At 40.7% G+C, this 21,127-nt stretch overlaps 1 protein-coding gene across 2 annotated transcripts in view; it reads left to right on the plus strand.

Annotated features, from left to right (window-relative positions):
- LOC106822286 (uncharacterized) overlaps positions 1–20,366 on the plus strand; it is a 205,328-nt gene extending 184,962 nt beyond the window's left edge. The window contains exons 6-11 of one of the 2 annotated variants that reach the window (XR_011502265.1): positions 4,528–4,632; positions 9,090–9,667; positions 11,142–11,232; positions 16,484–16,581; positions 16,656–16,824; positions 19,073–20,366. The gene's annotated coding sequence lies outside the window, so the exon portion shown is untranslated. Of the gene's footprint in view, positions 1–4,527; positions 4,633–9,089; positions 9,668–11,141; positions 11,233–16,483; positions 16,582–16,655; positions 17,178–19,072 lie in introns of both variants that reach the window. The other variant, XR_011502266.1, reaches the window with a different exon arrangement.
- The last annotated feature ends 761 nt before the right edge of the window (positions 20,367–21,127 follow it).

Here is a 21,127-nt window from a genome sequence, read left to right on the forward strand (position 1 = left end):
TATCTCAATTGACCACAGACTCACTGAAGTATCTTGAACTTAGTGTGTAAGTGTATATTTGTGTTTTCTTGGCAAAGTAAGGAGTGGCATGAGAATTACAGAGACCGTAAACGTGCAAATGTGTCTTATAAAGTTACTAGACTAATAGAAAAAGAGCGGGTTTCAGGTAGTCTTCTTCGCCATAGGGAAAAACTAGAGAAAAATAAACCTTATTTCCTATTGTCTGCAACTAAGGATACCCAATAGGTGGATGGGACAGAACCAAAAGGACCAAATCTGATGAGAGTAACTGACAGTAAAGTGATGAATAACTTTCCAGATAAAAGTTAATGTCCTGTTAGGATATGTGTGGATAGGGGAACTTCTGGCTCTGCCTGTATATCACAGAATACAAGGGAGAATGGGCAATGATTGGGTTTATTTGGTCAATGTAGGAAACCAGTTGAGGCAAATCAGATCTGAGAGAATCACTGGGCTTGTATATTCTGACACTTCTAAACTGATCAGATAAGCATAAATATCCATATCATTTGTGCAGGCACAGTCATTAAATATTCATCTTTGAGCTCAGTTAAACATCACACGTGCACACACACACCCCACTTTAATTTCCAAGAGTATAGTGCAGTTCCCAGGAACCTAAGAGTTATTACATGTTAACAGATTTGGGATCCATATTGTATCTTAGCAAATTTTAAGTGTTATTTCTTCTGTCTTGGTTAACTTGCCTTGCCTTGAACTCTTTTGCCCTAAAATGTGTGGAAAATATGAGAGGATCCTGAAAGATTTCTTTTGGCAGCAAGAAAATTTTGTTTTTCAACCTGCATTTGTTCATTGTCATCACTACCTACATCTTTCCAGGTTCGCATATGAAAATAATTATTCCTCACTTCAGGAAGTCCATCTTTAAAAAGTCAGCTTCAAAGGATCCAGCATCCTTAGCAGGATCAGCCCAGCCTAGGAGACAGCTGGGCAGGGACCCTGGCCTGGGAGTAATATATACTTTTCTGCCTTGTTACTCTTGGAACTTGTGCTGGAGTCCTGGGAATAGGGGCTGTGTCCCACCCAACAGGAGAATATAAACGTCTGTCCCTAAAAGTCAAGAATCGGCTCATAAATGGAGGAGCAAAATCTCTGGGGACAGCTCTATCAGTGTCTCCTGTAGTCAGACCAAACGTTCCAAGCCCTGCGCCCTTTACAGGGGCAGCAGAAAGAGCCCAGCACAGCTGCCTTCTTGCCCCCCATGTGTGACCTTAGGCAAGCCTTTTAGCATCTATGAGTTTCTGTTTACTCAGGTGTATGGAGGATCAGTATCCTATTCAACTGGATCAGTCTTCCTTTGGATAAATATAAAAACCACTTGTCCTTTATAGGATCTATATCACGGTCATTGCAAAATCAATCCTTATCCTAAAGCATCAATAGAATTAGGATCAATGTTATGCTTTGGTGAATGAAACAAAACATTCACATCTGCACGCATGGTAGGAGTCAAATCCACTGCAGAGCCCAACATCAGCACTTCTCAAATTGTAGCCGGCTGAAGAATCATCTGAGGGGCTCATTTAAAATGCAGATTCCTGGGTCCCTCTGCAGGAAATCCTACAGCAGCTTAGGGGCAGTGCTGGGAGTCCACATTAACAATCACACCAGGTAATTCAGTGTCCAGAGGGGATATTTTGAGAAATCCTGGCCTTGGCTCTGAGTTTCCAGATGTGCAGTAACCACGTCTGTCTTGTTCAGCATAGCACCCTGGTGCACCCCGTGCACAGTAGGGCACCCAATATTTGTCATATGCCTTGTTTCTTCAATCTCTCAGTATACTTTCTTGTAACATCCAAGAAGAACATGTCAAGCTTTCTTTTGATAGCAAATATTTTTATCTGATTTGCTCCCTGTTGGTTGGTCAGCAGTGAAGATGCACCTGGCACTGTGTAGTGGCTCAATAAATATTTATTTAAAGAATAGATGGATCTTCATTACACGATGATTAGAATTGCCTTTCCTTTTCCAAATATGAAATTATGTGTTCTGAAATGTCTGCTTCCGAGGGATTGTGAATGTGGTCTCCAGCCTTACCTCAAACCCGGTGAGAATGCGGGACTGCATTTTTTTCTCTAAACTGTCTCCACATCAAAGGTGAGGTGGCTACGGGATTTAAGAGCAGCATCTCAATGAGGCTCCTGAAGCGAAGGCTCAGTCTTCTTACTTTGAAGGAGCATAGATGGAAACAAGGCATCAACCCCCACCCCTCCCCTTTACTCCCGTCCATTGCCACTACCACAGCAATGGTCTTCCCCAAATCACACAGCTGTACTTGTCGTCACAGACCGTGAAATTTGTTAACAATGAAAATCAAAAACTCTCTGAGAGAGGACACCTCAGCATAATTTGTGGCCCCTCTGCTGCCACTCTTCTATCGTCACAAACCACATTCTCTTGTCAATACCTACTGACCTGTCTGCCCACCGCCAACCCCAGGGAAGCAATTATGGCTTCCTCGTTGGTGTTGCTAACACGAAGCTCAGTGCCTAGGGAAGGAGGGGGAAAGGTCAAGGTGGGGGCAACAGGCAGGCTGAAGGGCAGGAAGAAGTGGTTTGGCCATTTGCCCCCTGGTCAACCCCTCTTCTTCCTTCAGGCTCAAAGGACACTTCCTCAGAAAGGTCTTCTTTGTCCCTGAACCAAATTTGCCAGCTCCTATCATTGTCCCTGAACACCCCATTCTTTTCCACCAGAGCACGTAACAATTGGTGATTATAGGTTCATTGGGTTCCCTTCTCCTTTATCATCTGTCTCTCTACCCAGATTGTAAACTTCATGGGGGCAAACCGATGTCTTTCTGTACGCTCCATCCAGAATCTCAAAAAATGCTTGTAGGGTGCTCAATACATATTTACTGAATGAATGAATGGAAAAGCACACCTAGTGATCCCCTTAGGCTATCCTTGTAGATCCCTGCTCCAGGCAGGAACTCTCATTTGCTCTGGTCACCCTTTCCTTCAGCTCCTACCCCAGTTCTCACAGCAGTGAGGGAACAACCATCCCAGGTCTGAGAGACGGCTCTGATTGGTTATTCCCTGAGGATACCTGCCAACTGATACAAATAAAGTGTTTACTGATTGACACAGGGTCTTAAAAAATGGCACTGTAACCCTACGTAGAGGGAGATGGTTTTATCTTGATAATTCACTTTTTAATCACAAACTGTAGTCACAGCCCTTATTTTTGAGCATTTATTCTGTGACAAGTACATAATGATATCAACTCTGTATAAAGCATATATGCCGAGCATTTTAAATGTATGACTTCATTTAAGCCTTTTAAAACCTAGGACAGGTATTCTTATTATCTTCACAATATTGCTAAAACTGTCTGTGGATAAATCGAGTCTTTTGACCAAGGTCCCAAAAGTAGTAAGTGGTCAAGCAGGATCGCCTCTCTGTCTGACCTCAAAGTCCAAGATCCACTCCCTGCAATCCACTCCTAAATCTGCTCTGAGGGGGAGGAAGAGGTACACACATCCCCAGTTGGAAATGATGAGCAGTGGAGGTGACGGAGGAACAGAGTAAGGAAATGAACATAGGGCAGGCTGCTACTTTGTGTAAGGCACATGTGACCTTCATGGGCAGGAATTATAATCTCTTTTTTATAAGGTAAGAAAGAAAGCCTCAGGCAGGTTGAGTGGCTTACCCCACTGGGCCAGGGAGATAGGAGAATTTCAAAGGAGCAGATCCAGGCCTGCCTAGGCTCCACTTTCTGGTTCGGGTCTACCCAAATGAGAATTCCCTGTGCCTTATTCAGGTCTCAGACTCTTTAGGGCCGATGCTGGGCCTAAATCTTCCTGCCCCTGCGTCCCTGCCTTGACAGGAGCACCCTGCCACCCTGTGGGGTGCTTAGCAACTCTGCTTAGCAAAGTGACCGTAAAATATTACAATTCTGCCTCTGTCTTTATTCTAAATTGTTTGTTGTGTCTCAAGGAAAGTCACTGTTATTCAAACATGTCCCAGAATATACAGTCTCAGTAACACTTTTGTTTATCAGAAACCATGGAGGTGACACATCTGCTGTTAGTTATGGGGACAAATGATATTTGCTTTGCAGCTACACTTTAAAAATTAAAGTATAGAAATTTTATGTATCTTTTCTCCCTCTCTTCCTTCCCTCCCTCCTTTCTTCCCTCCCTCCCTTTCTCACTCCCATTCTTCCTTCCTTCCTTTTTTTCTTAAAGGTAACATTAAAAGTCAGATATAGTTTGCAGAATATTTTAACTTTGAACCATCTTGATCTATTGAAAGTAGTCATTATGAAATCGATTCAGCCACGTGTTGACAGAGCTTTTGACAAGAGCTCTTGGTGAACATAATTCTAGATGCATTTATTTCTTACCAGGTGACTTGGCCTAGTGTTGAAGGTAAAGTTCTGACTATGTCTCAGAACTGTTCCAGAGTTCTGTTAGTCGGTTGGGCTGCTATGACAGAATATCACAAACTGGGTTACTGATAAACAACAAACATTTACTTCTCACAGTTCTGAAGGCTGGCAAGTCCAAGATCAAGGAGCTGGCTGACTCGGTGTCCATTTCCTGGTTCACAGATGGCCATCTTCTGGCTGGGTCTTCACGCAGCAGAAGGGGTAAGGGAGCTCTCTGGGGGCCTCTTTTATAAGGGCACTAATCCCATTCACGAGGGCTCCACCCTCATGAACTAATCTTCTGCCAAAGGCCCCACCTCCAAATACCATCACAACAAGGATTCGGTTTCAACATATGAACTTGGGGACAACCAAACTTTCAGTCTATCACAAGTTCCTTCTGAATAATTTAACTTTTCTATATTTCTTCAGAAAGTCCACTTCTCAGATTGAGTGTCTTATCCTTCTGCTGAAATATTCTTTTGTGAATTCAGAGGGAACTCAAACTGTGCAGGATAAACAGCAGGAAAGGCAGCCCACCCAGCTCTCCTCGTCTCACGCTACCCCTGCACACCTCAGCCCCAGCCCTGTACCCAAGCCTGGTTTCTTCACTGCTGCTTCACCGAAAGGACAGGGAATCAGTCAGTGAATTTTCTATCCAATAAGCTAAATCTAGGAGCAGGGGACCACCTGAGCTCCAACTAGCAACTAGCAAGGGAGATAAAAAGCAAAATAAACATTAATAATGTCTATTTTACAAAATATTCACACCCCAGTTCATACAAATACTAATCAAAGCGTGCACAAAATCATAGCACATCATGTTTGAGGAAAGGATGTGAGTTATAATAGATCCTATTTCCACAATTCTAACATGCTGTAATTTCCATCTGATGAAATGCAGCCATGAAATTAAAAGTGCCATTTCATGTGTGAAAGTTCTAAACCTGTACTAAAAGTCAGGGAAGATATTTTTTAGAGTTTTGAAAAGACGGTAGAAATATGGTGGAAATGTGAAACATTCTCTTGAAATTTACTAACAACTTAGGAGATGTAGTGAGGAAAGCAGACAAAATTTTATATGATCACTGAGAGGAAAAAAGTCTTTAAAGATGTTAGGCATCCCCAGCCCCTAGAACAGTGCCTGCCACATAGTAGGGCCTCAATACACATTTATTGAATGAATTTTTTGAGCACAAGTTGGGGGAGAAGGCAGGAGGGAAAGGGCAGAGCCGCCTAAGAACCAGATTTCATGAGAACCAAGAAGGAAGGTCGTTCAGGGAGCTGAAGAGGATGTGATAGATAGACCTCAAGGGAAGGTGGCTGTAGTAGTTTCCTAGGGCTGGAATTACAAAGTGCCACAAACTGGGTGACTTAAAAAACCAGAAATGTACTGCCTCATAGTTATGGAGGTTAGAAGTCGAATATCGAGGTGCTCCCTCTGAAACCTAAGCGGAATCGTTCCTTGCCTCTTTCCAGCTTCTGGTGGTTGCTGGCAGTCTCTGGCATTCCTTGGTTTGCAGCTGCATCACTCCAATCTCTGCCTTTGTCATCCCATGGCATTCTCCCTGTGTGTCTGTGTCTTCATGTGGCCGTCTTCTTATAAGGGCACCAGTCATATAGGATTAGGAGCCCATCCTGCCAGTACAACCTTATCTTAACTAATTGCATCTGCAATGACCCTATTGCCAAATGAGGTCACATTTTGGGGTATGGGGGGGTTAGGACTTCAACATATCTTTATTGGGATTACACCATTCAATCCATAACAATAGGGTTGAAAATATACAGTAGGTATTTAAAAATAAAATTAAGACATTTATTAGGATGGCTGTTACCAAAAACCAGAAAATAGCAAATGTTGGAAAGAAGGTGGAGAAATTGGAACCCTTCTGCACTCTTGGTGAGAATGTAAAATAGTGTAGCCACTAAGGAAAATAGTATGAGGTTTCCTCAAAAAATTAAATATAGAATTACTACGTGATGCAACAATTCCATTTCTGGGTATATATGCAAAGAATCAAAAACAGGGGCTCTAACAAATATTTGTTCATACGTATTCATAGCAGCATTATTCACAATAGGCAAAAGGTGAAGCAACCCAAATGTGTATCGATGGATGAGTGGATAAACAAAATGTGGTATATACATACAGCCTTAAAAGGAAGAAAATTCTGACACATGCTACAACATGGATGGACTTAAAGACATCATGCTAAGTAAAATAAATCAGTCACAAAATCACAAATACCCACCTATATGAGGTATCTAGGATAGTCAAAGTCACAGACAGAACATAGAACAGTGGTTGCCAGCGGCCAAAGGAGGTTTAATGAGGAGTTATTATTTAATAGGACAGGGTTTCAGTCGGGGAAAATGGAAAAGTTCTGGAGAAGAATGGTGGTGATAGTCGCACAACATGTGAATGTATTTATGCCACTGAAGTGTACGCTTAAAAATGGTAAACTTTATGTTACATGTTTTTTACCACAATAAAAAATCCAAGTGAGGATTCAGTAAAGGGATCATTCAGAGCAAATAACAGAGGATTCGGAGAAACCCATGAAAGTGCTCTTAAGAGGTAAAGAAAAATGCAGCTAAGTGGGAGAGCAAAATATGCTACATTAGTTTGGAACTTAAGAGTTTTCAGAGATCTTTCCAACACGTTGATTCATTATATTTCCACAGGAGGTTATTATTACCAGATAAGAAAATAGTCTTTATAAAGTATGCATTTCACACTATGTTATGCACATACATAGGCCCTAACCTCTCTGATTGGAAGTTGAACTACATAACTTTTAAGGTCCCTTCTGATTCTCAGAGATTCTTTCATTTTAAGCAACTTATCCAAGTCAATAGATAGTGGGCAAAAACTGGGTCAGTTGTGGTTAATGGAAAGAGCCCAGGACTTTCATCAGAGTCCTGCTTTGGGTCCAGATGGCAGCTTCTCTGCCTTTAATAACCTTTGGTTTCTCATCTGTAAGAGTGGGTTAATAATTCTTAATTTTTTGGTGATTGTGGGAATGCAATGATATATTATACATGAAAGCAACATTTACCAGTTCAGGGAGCTATTTATTAGACCTTATTTGAGACTAGTCATAATTAACCTTAAAAAGTGTGGATATCTAGTAATATGTAGCAAGACGTGACTCTAACCTTACTGAGTGGTTGTCAGGATAAAACATGTGTAAGGTATATGGGAGTATAGACAAGCCTAGCTCTCCACCCACAACGCAAATCTCACAGGATATTTAGACATTCTCAGTTTTCTGGTTTTATCCTTTTTGGATGCCATGGGTCTATAATTGCTCTTCACACTATGTGGCCCAATAATACATTTTTGTTTTGTAACTATAGTGTGAAGAATTTGTTTTACTGAACTATTTGAGAGTGACCTGTCAACATAATGTCCATTCGGGTTTGGTACTTGAGTGTGATTTTCCTCTACACAAAGACATGCTCCTACATAATCACAGCACAACCATAAAAATCAGAAAATTGACATTGACACTTCACTGCCCTCTAATCCTCAGACCACTCTGGTTTCACCAATTATCTCAATAATGTCCTTTCTAGCAAAAGTATCCAATCTATGATCACACGTTACACTGAATTGTCATGTCTCTTTAGTCATCAATTTAAAACAATTCCTTAGTCTTTCCTCAGCTTTCATGACCTTAATACTTTTAAACAATGATTCATTGGCCAAACCCAGCCCGGTCACCCATTTTTGGAAACAATATTTAATTGGAACACAGTCACATACATTCAATCACAGATTGTCAACGGCTACTTTTGTGCTACAAAAGCAGAGTTGAGTAGTTGTGACAGAGATCATATGGCCTGAAAAACCTAAAATATTTCTTTACAGAAAATCTTTATTGACCTCTGTGCTAGGCAGTACTAGAGGCAAGAAAAAGAAATGAAAACAGTAAATATTGGAAAGGAAGAAGACTGGTTTTAATGTATTTTTTTGTTTACATAGAAAGTCCTAAGGAATCTATAAAGTAACTACAAGAACTAATAAGTGAATTTAGCAAAGTCACAGGATTAAGGCCAGTATAAAAAAAATCAATTTGTTTCTATATATTAGCAGCAAACAAGTAGAAAATGATATTTTAAAAATAGCATCAGAAAATGTGAAAAACTTAGAAATAAATTAATGAAAGATGTGCTTTCCCTCTGTATTGAAAATGAAAAAACATTGCTGAGAGAAATTAAAGAAGATCTAAATAAATAGAGATACCACGTTTACATACTGGATGACTCAAAATTGATAAGACGGCAGTTCTTCCCAATTATAGACTCAATGCCATCCCACTAAAAATTACAGCAGGATATTTTCTTAGAAATCAACAAGCTGATTCTAAAATTTATATGAAAATGCAAAGGATAGATTAGCCAAAACTATCTTGAAAAAGAAAAGCCAAATTAGATGACTTACACCACACGATTTCAAGATTGTAACCAGCCTACAAGATGGTCCCCAAGGATCTCCACTTCCTGATATTGGTCTCTTGTCTAGTCCTTTCTCACATTGTATCAGTGTTGGTCTGTGTGGCTAAGAGTGACAGAAGTGGTGGTATGTTGTTTTCTAGATTAAGTTATAAAACACACTGTGACACCCATCTCTCTCTCTCTCTCATTTTCTTTCTTTGGTCACTTGTTCTAAGGAAAGTCAACCTCTCTGTCATGAACAGTTCTATGGTGAGGCCCACACGGTGAGGAACTGAAGTCCCTGGCCAACAGCCAGCAGGGAACTGAGATCGCTCTCAACAGCTACGTTAGTGAGCCTGGAAGAAGATCCTCCAGCCCCAGTCCAGCCTTCAGATGAATGCAACCCTGGCAAATAACTTCACCACAACCTCATGGGCGACCCTAAGACAAAACCACTTAGCTTAGTTTCTCGCAGATTCCTGACTCTCAGAAACGATGTGAAATAATAAGTGTTTGTCATTTTATGCTGCTAAATTTTAGGGTAATTTGCTATGCAGCAATGATAGTGAATACAAAGACTTACTTTTAACATACAGTAATGCAGACAGTGTGGTATTGATAGAAGAATTGACAAATAGATAAATGGAATACAATGGAATCCAGAAATAGATCCACACATATAGTCAACTGATTTTTGACAAAGGCACCAGTATTATTCAAAGAGGATAGGCTTTCCAAAAAATGATGCTGGAAGACACCTTTTCATATCAATCATCAAAAGTAATTCAAGACAGAACATGGAGAACATCTTGGGGTAAGAAAGATTTCTTAGATGGGACACTAAAGGCACTGTGATGATTAATTTTACTTGTTTACTTGACTGGGCCACAGAGTGCCCAGACCTTTGGTCAAACATTATTCTGGGTTTGTCTGTGAAGATGTTTTAGGATGAGATTAACATTTGAATGTGTAGATCAGTAAAGTAGATTGCCCTCTCTAATGTGGTGAGCCTCCTCCAACCAAATGTAAGACCTGAATAGAACAGAAAGTTTGAGCAAGAGGGGACTTTTTCTGCCTGAGTACTTGAACTAGAATATTGGTCTTCTGCCCTTGGACTGGAACTGTACCTTCAGCTCCCCTGTGTTTCCAGTTTGCTGACTGCAGATCTTGGGACTTCTCAGCATGCACGATTAGTGAGCCAATTCCTTATAATAAATAAATATCTATATATCCATATCGCTATATCTATCCATCTATACCACCCATTGGTTCTGTTTCTTTGGAGAAAACAAAATCATACAGGCACTAATCATAAAATAAAACTGACATATTGAACCTCATCAAAACTAAAAAGTCTCCTCATCAAAAATACCATTAAGAAAATGAAAAAGCAAGCCACAGACTGGAAAAAACTATTTTTAGTACATTTATTTAACAAAAGACTTGTATCTAAACTATATAGTGAATTCCAACAACATATAGTTAAAAAGATAAAAAAATGGATTAAAAACCAGGCAAAAGACTTGAATGACACTTCATGAGAAGGTATATGAATTGTCAGAAGTATATAAAAAGTGCTCAATATCGGGGCCAGCCCAGTAGCATAGTGGTTAAGTTTATGCCCTCTGCTTTGGCAGCCCGGGGTTCACAGGTTTGGATCCTAGGCATGGACCTAGCACCACTCATCAGGCAATGCTGTGGCAGCATCCCACATAAAATAGAGAAAGATTGACACAAATGTTAGCTCAGCAACAATCTTCCTCACAAAAACAAAACAAAAAGTGCCCAATATCATCGCTCATCAGGAATATGCAAATTAAAACCACCGTAAGATATCATTTTATACTAATTAGGATGGTTAAAAAACGTAATTTCAGGGCCAGCCCTGTGGCCAAGTGGTTAAGTTCGCACGCTACACTTTGGCTGCTCAGGGTTTTGACAGTTTGGATCTGGGGTGCGGACATGGCACCACTCCTCGGGTCACGTTGAGGCGGCATTCCACATGCGACAACTAGAAGGACCCACAACTAAAACATACAAGTATGTACTGGAGGGATTTGGGGAGAAAAACGCAAAAAAAAAGAAGATTGGCAACAGTTGTTAGCTCAGGTACCAATCTTTAAAAAAAAAACCGTAATATCAAGTGTTGGTTAGGACGTGAAACAACTGGAAGCTTCATACTTTATTGTTGGGAGTATAAAATATTACAACCACTTTGACAAAAGTTATGGCAATTTCTTATAAAATGAAATATTCACCTCACTGTGATCCATCAATTCTATTTCTAGGTATTTACCCAAGAGAGATTAAAAAACCGATGTCTACAGCAGAGGAACTGAATGGACGTTTTTCCAAAGAAGACATACAAAGAGCCAAGAGGTACATGAAAAGATGCTCAACATCACTAATTGTTAGGGAAATGCAAATCAAAACCACAATGAGATATCACCTCACACTTGTTAGAATGGCTATTACCAAAAAGATAAGAGACTACAAGTATTGGTGAGGATGTGGTGGAATGGGAACCCTTGTGTACTGTTGGTGGGTGTGTACTGTTGGTGGTTATGTACATTGGTGCAGCCACTATGGAAAACAGTATGGAGGTTCCTTGAAAAATTAAAAATAGAACTGCCATATGATCCAGCAACCCCACTTCTGGGTATATATCCAAAGAAATTGAAATCAAGATCTTGAAGAGATGTCTACACTCGCATGTTTGTTGCAGCATTATTTGCAGTAGTCAAGATATGGAAACAACCTAAATGTCAATGGATGAATGGATAAAGAAGCTGTGGTATGTGTGTGTGTGTATATATATATATATACATACAATGGAATATTAACAATGGAATATTATTTGGCCATGAGAAAGAACAAAGTCCTGTTATTTACGACAACGTGGATGGATCTGGATGACATTATGCTAAAAGAAATGTCAGACAGAGAAAGACAAATACTGTATGTTCTCACTTATATGTGGAATTTTAAAAAACCAAACTTATAGAAATGAAGAGTAGAACGATGGTTACCAGGGCCCAGGGGGTGGAGGAAATAGGGAGACGTCAGTCAAAGTATACAAACTTCCAGTTAGAAGATGAATAAGTTCCAGGGATCTAATGCACATCATAGGGATTACAGCTAATAATAGTGTTTTATGTACTTGAAAGTTGCTAAGAGAGTAGATCTTAAATTTTCTCACCACAAAAAGAAATGGTAATTACGTGTAGTGATGAAGGTGTCAACTAAACCTACTGTGGTAATCATTTCAAAATATATACAGGTATCAAATCATCACATTGTACACCTTAAACTTACACAATGTTATAAGTCAATTATATCTCAGTAAGCTGGGGAAAACCCCCCACATATCTCCACAAAAGACTTGTACAAAAACATTTATAATGACTTCATCATAATGGCCAAAGCCTGGTAACAAGCCAAATGTCCCTCAACAACTGAATGGCTAAATGAATTACAGTATATTCATACAAAGGAATACTACTCAGCAATAAAAAGAAACACATTACTGATACAACAAAGTGGATGAATCTCAAAGACATTATGTTGCATCAAGGTAGCTAGATGAAAAGAGTACACACAGTATAATTCCATTTATATGAAGATCTACAGGTAAAGCTAAGCTACAATGATAGAAATCAGAAGAGCAATTGCTTCTAGATGAGGGGTAATTGACGGAAGGGGACTGGAGAAAACTTTCTGGGGGATAAAAAGTGTTCTATATGTTAATAAGGGTGCATATATTTGTCAAGACTCATTCAACTGTACACTTAGAATCTGAGCATTTTATTGCATATAAAAAATGAATTTGAATGCTTTAGGCAGGTCATGCACTTTCTAGGTCCTGGCTATTTATAGTGTTGCGAATATGTTAGTTGGTTTACACTGGCCCCAAGAAAGACCTAGAAATCAGGCAGAGGGGTGTGGAAGAGATTCTTTAGCAGGGAAGGAGAGAGTGGAGAAGAGAGTCACTCAAACGGAAAAGAAATACAAATGAAGGAAGAAGTTGAATATTCACTTGGCACTGAGTCTTATACTGCCTTCGACTATTTCCCCTTTTCCACATGTCTTCTCCTTAAGATGAGATTTCAAACTCTTCAAAGGTGGTGATGTGTCTTGTAAGCCCTTACATCTCCCAAAGCTATCTTATGCAGACAGACAGAGTTTGGTAAACGTCGTAGAAAGAGAGCTGTGATTTAGAATATTTTCCAGTGGATTTTATGTGTCTTTCTTGGAATGGCAGATGCAAATTATGTGAGAACCAAGACTGTCCTATATTTCCTAGGGTCTAACACAGTGTCAGGCACATGGAATCATATATATTCATTGATAAACTGAAGTGTACACTAGAGAGAAAAATAAATGATCTCCTCTCAAAGCCCTATGGTTTCTCCCTTTTCCCCAACCCCACAACCAATCTTCCAGCAGTGGAAATCTTTAAATCTGCTTTTTGCTGTTTTACAGCCGTTTGCATTTAAATTGGGCGTGTCGCTATCACATTTTATTAGCTATTCCTCATACCAGCCCTGTGAGGTTAGCGCTGTTATCTGCATTTTACAGGCGAGGGCACTGAGAGGTGAAGCAACTTGCCCAGTTGGATCACACAATGAGCAGCTGGCAGAAGTGGGATTTGCGTGTGCAGGTTCCGCCTCTCCAGCCTGCCACAGAGTTGTGTAGCTTTGAACGTGATAATGAAATGTGGATTTTTCTATACTAGACTTGGAAAATCAGTTTAAAGGCGTTAATTCCAGAAGAAAGATTTAGGATTGTAATTCTTTGGCTCGATTATTTTTCCTGAGTAGATTTTTTAGCTACTTCACTGGGCTGCCTAGACCCAGGGTCTTTGAAATGACACACTCAATCCAGAGATTCAGGACCATTATTTTTTGCTCAAAAACTCCACCTCTCAGAAGTCCCTCTCCCTTCAGCAACCTCCCAGTAGAGCCCACCCATATAGCATAACCTTTAAACAATATCTTAATTGGAGTACAATAATTTTATAAAGTCAGAAGAGGATTTAGGGCTTATCTAATTAAGAAAAATTGAATGTGGTTCATGAACTTCCCTAAATGTAAAACGCATGTAAAATTTGGGTATGAATAGATATGTTTGTTTTTTTTTCTGAGAAAGTCAAGCTTTCAGAAAGTTCTCCTTAAAATGTGTATGTCTCTAACAGATTGGGAAATTGAAGCTCAGCAAGTTTAAGGAACTTGCCTTAAGTGTCACACAGGCAGACAACAACAGTCCTTGATCCAGAGTCTCAGTCCTCCATTGAGGCGGCAGGACTCTGTTACCTTGGTTCCTGGAACATGCATTTCACTTGAAGAACGGCACCCACAGGCTCTTGAACTCATAGACTTTGTTCTAAAGAATTGGTTTTCCCAAAATGGTAGCCTTCGTCAAGATAAAACCACTAGTCTGGCCTTTCCTTCATCTGAATAAATTGGCTTTCCTGAAGGACCCTGGGCTGAGGGAGCTCATGCTTCTCTGTCCTTTCTTTAGCAGCAGAAGGCGAGGTCAGCACTTCCCAGAATTCCCAGTTCTGATAACTTGGCCCAACGCGATTAACAATAACATTATTGCATCACCCACTAACTCCCTACGTGGCGCTGGATGATTCAATTAGGACAAGTGGTTTTCAACGTTGGCTGCACTTTAGATTCACCCGGGGTAGCTTTTAAAACTCCCCAAGCCCTGGCCAGGGCTCACCCTGAACCAATTAAACCCAAATGTGTGGAGGAAGAACTCAATCAAGAGTATGTTTTTAAAGGTCCTGAAGCGATTCCAATGTGCAACCCAACTTGAAAACCACTAACAGAAGCAAGAGAAAAAAATTCATATTGATGAGGCACCTATCGTGTACCGGATATTTTACGTATGCTAGCTCATTTACTCCTCCCTGACTCGGAGGGGCTGTATAAATTTTCTAAAAATCATACCGCTGGAAAGTGGCAAAGTCCAACTTTAAACCTGGGTCGTTGTAATTCCCAAGGCAAGCTTTCATCACAGGAACAGATGGTTTCCTGAAAGCTCTCTGTAAAACATAGTTTTCATGACGATTAAATGAGGTGTCATCCATTAAGCACCTGGCACACAGTAGGTGGGCCTGAATGATCTCTATGTCTGCATTTCTCAGCCTATTTATCTAGAATGTTCCTCCTGGCCCATGCTATGACAGGACAGCAAGACTTTAGGTCAGGGAGCTTCATGCTAACCCCATGGCTATGCAGTTATAACGCCTTCTTTAGACACCAACTGTGTTATATCATAATTTCGTTGTATGGGGTGTTAGGTTTTAGGGAACTTAAGTTGATGGAATACATAACTGAAATATGTCCTTCCTATTACATGTATTTTATAGATGCTCTTAGCTTTATATATTTTGATGTTCTATAGGCATTACTTCTCTCTCTTGTCGTTATGGGATGGGTTGATTCTCAATTTAACTGATGGGAAAGTTGGCATTGGTGGCATTGCCCTGCCATGCAGTTGAAATCTGAAGTAACCAGATCATCAGTCCATCCATCACTGTCTTCAAAGCACTAGAGCAGGCGGCTGTGCCCTAGTAATTCTGACAGTTTCCCCTGTCTTCTAGTCTATCTGTGAGGCTCATGAATCATTTAAAAAATTTTCTTCTGAATTGGTGGCATTCAGTTAAATGGGGCATGGATGGGAGCAGCGACTTCAAGACAAAATGCCTCCTCAGGATGAGACCAGTGTTGGCGTCTGCCAAGGAGGGGAGGCAGTGGCCTTGTCCGTAATGCCTCTGTATACTGATAGGTACTGAAGGGTTTGACTGAAGCACTAACAGTAGTAATACTTAATGATTATAGCAGCCACTTATGCCAAGCATTGTCTAAGTGCTTTGTGATAAGTGACATAGCCAGGAGTCAAACCCAGGCAGTATTCAAATCCAGAGTCTGGTTTCTTACACCAGTGCTATACTTTTGGAAGCACTGGTGGGCTGGATGGACTCTCGCTGAGGGAACGGGAGTCTGTGTCAACCTCAGAGGAGGAGGGAATGAGACATGTGGCTGGCCGTGTCCATGCCCTTATCCTTCCTCTGTCCCCTATTCCTCCAAATCAGTGTTCACCAACCTCCTTCTGAGAGAGAAGGATGCGCAGGAGTCAGAGATACCCATAGGTAAAGGGAAGAGAGAGGAGGGAGCGAACATCTCTCTCTTCTTCTCACTTTATTCTCTTATTTATCAAGCCCTGCTTTGAGGGCTGCCTATGTGTCTGACATGGCTTTCAGTTCTCTGTACACGTTAACTCAGGGAAATCAGGTCACTTGCCAAGATCCACTGCTCTAAGGAGTGGGACTAGGTGTGAACCGAAACCTTATCAAACTGATGACATACAGTGCCAGGCTTCTCACTTTGGGTACTTTCTACTCACTTAAAGGGATTTTTAACAGAGATTTTTGGTAGAGCATAATAATTCAAGTAAAACAAAACTAATTTCTCATTGGGGAATGGAAAGTCGGGGGCATTAAAACTGGAGGGCTTCTTCCTGAGAAGCCTCACTGTGCATGTATGTGTTTCCATCAGTGCTGGTCTGGGTCCTTGTCTGAATATTGCACTAATTCATTTGGTCTTTGTCTTCCTGGCAGTACCACCAGATGCTGTTGCAAAGAAGCTCTGATAGATCAATATTTTCACATCATCAAGCCTTATTTCACATTTCCATAAGAAGCCAAGGCAATTTCAGGTCAGGAGGGGTTGGATGGGGTGGGGGCTCTGCTCAAACACAGACTGACAGCAGCACTGTCTTTCTCAAAACAGGGATTCTGAGGTTATCCCGTTCATTGACACCAAGCTGGCCAAAGAGGAGACAGTGTGGAGGAATGCACGCGAAAGGCTCTTATGGCTAGGCCTGGAAGTTATGCTCATCGAATTTGCTCATATTCCATTCGCTGGAACTCAGTCACATGCCTACACCTTAGAGCACGGGGTATGGGAACTGTGCCCAGCTGTGTACCCAGGAAGAAATTAGTTTTATTCCTTTCCTTTTCTTTCTTTTGTTTTGTTTTTGCAGTTTGTTAAAGCTGTGTTATGCCCAGTGGTTTGAGGGCTGAGTTGCTAATGGAAAAAAGAACAAGAGGAAGAATCTTCTGGAATGATCCATGTGCAGTGCTAATTCTAAGCATGAAAAAATAATAACTCATTTTTATTGAGTAGTCTCCACGTACCAAACTGTGCCACGCCCTTTACCTACACAGTTGCATTTAATCCTATAGTGGCCTTGCACATGGGTTTTAAAGTGTTTCAACAGTTGCAGGATGACACAGTTCTGCTTTTCTAAAGGTAATAAGGAGCAAATGTGCCCCTGTAGGCCCATTCTCCACCCTTTTTTTCTTTTTCTGTGTCCCAGAGGTTGATTTCCATGGATGACTCATCCAGGCTTTCTTGTCCTCTGGCTTCTGGTTGGATGTGGCCAATGGGAGTCACCAGCAGGAGATCAGAGCTGGGCGTATTATTGTTTCCTGGCTGCTCTGTGTTGGCAGTGGCTGTGCTCTATCGATGGCCATAGCTCCTGTCAGGCAGCCACTCTCCCATGGCTACAGGCAATACCAGCTTCCAATAAGAGGTCCTTCTTTCTGCCCCTTCAGGCCTGGGATGACAATGGCCCTACCATCAATAGTCCCTTGGTGCTACATCAGCCCTTGACTGGGTCCTTAACCCTCCCACAGTCCTATAAATAGTTCCTTCCATGGACTCTCGTCAGTTATCCCTTGGAGAGGGCTGTCTCCTTCCTACTGGTTCCTGGTTGATTCAACTAGGACTTGAGAACTTATACAGTGCCCCACATCCCTTTTTAAAAATGTTTATTTTTTATAGTATCTTCCTCGGAGTCAGGCCGACCTAGTTATCAAGCCCACTTGATCACTTACCAGTCGTGTGATCTTGAGCAAGTCACTTAACATCTCTGAGTTGTAGTTTCCTCATCCACAAAACAAAAGATGATGAATTTGTGAGGATTGAAAGAAATAACACATGTAAATTACCTAGCCCAGTGTTTGGCAGATGATAGGAAATTAATAGAATTAGAAATGGCAAAAGACATCATGGAAACATGCCAAACTCAATAATTAAATTATTAGGTTAATTTAAATTAATCTATATGTTGCTTATTGAACTGACAGACATTTTTTAAAAGATGACAATTTCCAATGTTGACAATGATGTGGGGGAAAAGCATGCATTACAAGTGAAAGTATAAAATTTGGTAAAACCTTTCTCAAGGGCATATTATCCACAGCATATAAAACCTAAAAAATGTGCATCCTCTTTGATCCAGGAATTCACATCAATTATAGGAATTTATCCTAAGGAAATAATCAGACAAAAATGCAATCACAAATATATTCACACTGTCATTGTTTACGAATTATTTTATAAAATTGTTTAAAAATCAGAAATAATAGATGTTCAACAATAGGGAACTGGTTAAATAAACTTTGGAACATCCATACTATGACAAGGAGATGAATATGATTTATATAGAAAGATGGCCATAGCACATTGGTAAGAAGAAAATCAGTTACAAAATAGTGTTCATAGAGCATTATTCCATATTCTTGTAAAACTATAAAAAGAGGAAAATTAAAGACATATATATTTTTGAAATATTAATTTGGGTTATTTCTGGGTGGTAGGATTATGGGTAATATTTCCCCCCACCTTCCTATTTTTTCTCTATTTTCTAACTTTCCTACAATGAACACTATGTAGGTAGAACTTTTCTATAATGAACATAGTATAAAACACTGTGTAGGTAGGATTGTCCTTGGCTGTATGTAACAAAAATCCAAAGTATGGTGGTTCAGCAACTCAACAAGGCCAGGACCAATGTCTGAAATTTTCATGGCTTTTCCTTCACCGTCTCAGCATGGCCACTCCCTCCAGTCATCACATGCACATTCAGAGAAGAAGAGGGGACCAGAAAGACTAGTACCTGTCTCACGAAAAACGAGAGCTTTCCCAAGAACTCCATGACAGACGTAGGCCTGATTGGCCAGATTGTGTCACATGACCATCCCTAGCTGGAAAAAGGAAGGGAGATGGGGGTTGAGAAATGGGGTTGAGTCAGCCCCTTCACAATGTCTACCACAAACACATATTGCTTTTGTAATTTAAAAAAAAAAAAAAGTTATTGAAATTTTAAAACAAGCTATTTCTTTTTTCTTGATTCCTTTAAGGCTTCCCTCCTTCTGCCACTCTCCTATCCACTCCGGCTGCAACAGCCAGCAAATTCAGTCACCCAGCCAAGTGGGTGAGGAAGAATGAAGAAACCTGAGCCAAGGCTGCGCCCTCTGAGGCAGTGGGAGTGGTGAGAAGGGCAGAGTGCCAAAGGCCTGGGAAACCGGCTTGTTGCTTCTTCAGCCAACCTCATCTAGGGCTCTCTGGTGTGAGGTTGTGGCTGTGAATATCTTATCAACAGAGACTCTCTCAACTTCAATACTTCTGGCTCTGCTGTTATTTTCTAGAGCGTGCAGAACTGGCCCTGGTATTTCACCCGGCTTGCTTTGGCCTCAGCAGCGCTTCCTAAATAAAGAATATGAGCATGATATATACTGAGGGGATGGATTAGATTGTTTGGGTTCAAATTCTGGCTGTGCCACTTACCTGCAATGTGACCTTGGGCCAGTTCCTTAAGCTCTCAATATTTCTGCTTCCTCAACTGTAAAATGGAAATAATAATAGTATACATTGCATGGGATTGTTGAGAAAGATTAGATGAGTCAGTATTTGTCAAGTGCCTATCACATGGTAGGTGCTATATAAGTATTTGTTTAAAAAGTAAATAAGGATGAGAAAGGCAGAAACAGTCATAGCTGTCTGGGCCCTATTTGTTTGAAGTCACATCTTTCTTGACATAAATCTGAGACATCTAAAGCTACAAAGAAGGATTGAATTTTTTTGTTGTTCCCTGCTGGCTGCCCCATGTGATCTCAGTGATGGGAAATAAGGAGAACTCACAGGAATTTAAGAGCCATGAAACACCTACTGGGTGGCTGGGACTCCCTATGCACATATATAGCAAGCAGCTCATTTAAATCTTATGAGGTAGGGACTGTCACTGCCCTCATTTACAGATGAGGAAATTGAGGCTCAGAGGAGTGATGTAACTTGACCACAGTCACAAGCGTACGAGTGGTGGAGGTGGGATTCAACCACAGGTATGTGAAACTCCAAAGCCCGCATATTCCATATTAAGAATGATGTTTACACAGGGAGGCTTCCCTGAACTTGATCCTAAGAGGTGAACCTTTACATCAATCCCTAGTTTAAAGATACTTAAGGAGTTTTTATTTAAAAGGCCGTATAACAAATCCTTCTGTAAGATGCTTTATTCCTCTATATTTAATTTGGCAAGTTTGAATGTTCACAAATTGTGTCTTCTTACAATGTAGTGCATCTCTGTTGTTCAAAAACTAAATTCCAGCCCAGAAACTTAGCTAAAATTCTTTTCTTTTTTTTGGTGGGGGGGAGGGATGTTTCAGGGGATTTGCCTTTTTTTTTTTTTTTTTTGAAGTGTGGAATACAGGATCTGAAGATCTCTCTGTGCGTCCTTTGAAAATAGCTAAAGCTCAGTAGCCCTCACTAGAAATAAATGACTGTTATTGTTGCCAATGATGGGCATATTGTCTTAAAGCTCAAAGCCTGGCTTAGGCCAGCTGAAATCATCAATAATTAATGTCACGAATACCTCGCAGGCACGAATTCCTCCATGAGTAGCAGCAGAATTTCTTTCTGCTCTTTGATTTGTTGATGCCACCTTTGCAAATGTCAGTTCCAAAGAGTTACTACCAGACATTGCTTAAAAGTTTTATTCATGGCTATGAAAAAGTTCAAGCAAAATGAAAATGTTCGAGACTTCCCTGTTCTTTCCCTTTAAGAAAAAAAAGCACGAAGCCCCACCCAACCCCACCCTTAGCGTCTAAAGTTCTAGAGTCAGTGGTGCAAGAGATAGAGCCAAGATAAAAAGACTTGAAAACAAAACGTGCTCTTTTTTTTTTTAACTTTTGTTCCCAGCTCTTATACCTCCCTACCCTAGGTTGCAGAGTCCTGGATCTGACCCAGTACCACCAGAACTCCCCTGGGCCGGGTCCCAGGTCAGTCCCCCCCACCGCCCATGGGAGGGGGATTAACCCTTTCAGAAGAAGACCTGTGCTAGCCTCTAACGGCCCCACCTTCTGACTGTGGGTGCTAATCTTCTCCCCTTTTATGCTTTTGGCTTCATCATAGTTCTC

The sequence above is a fragment of the Equus asinus genome, chromosome 3, assembly GCF_041296235.1.
Source record: "Equus asinus isolate D_3611 breed Donkey chromosome 3, EquAss-T2T_v2, whole genome shotgun sequence".
Classification (NCBI taxonomy): domain Eukaryota; kingdom Metazoa; phylum Chordata; class Mammalia; order Perissodactyla; family Equidae; genus Equus; species Equus asinus.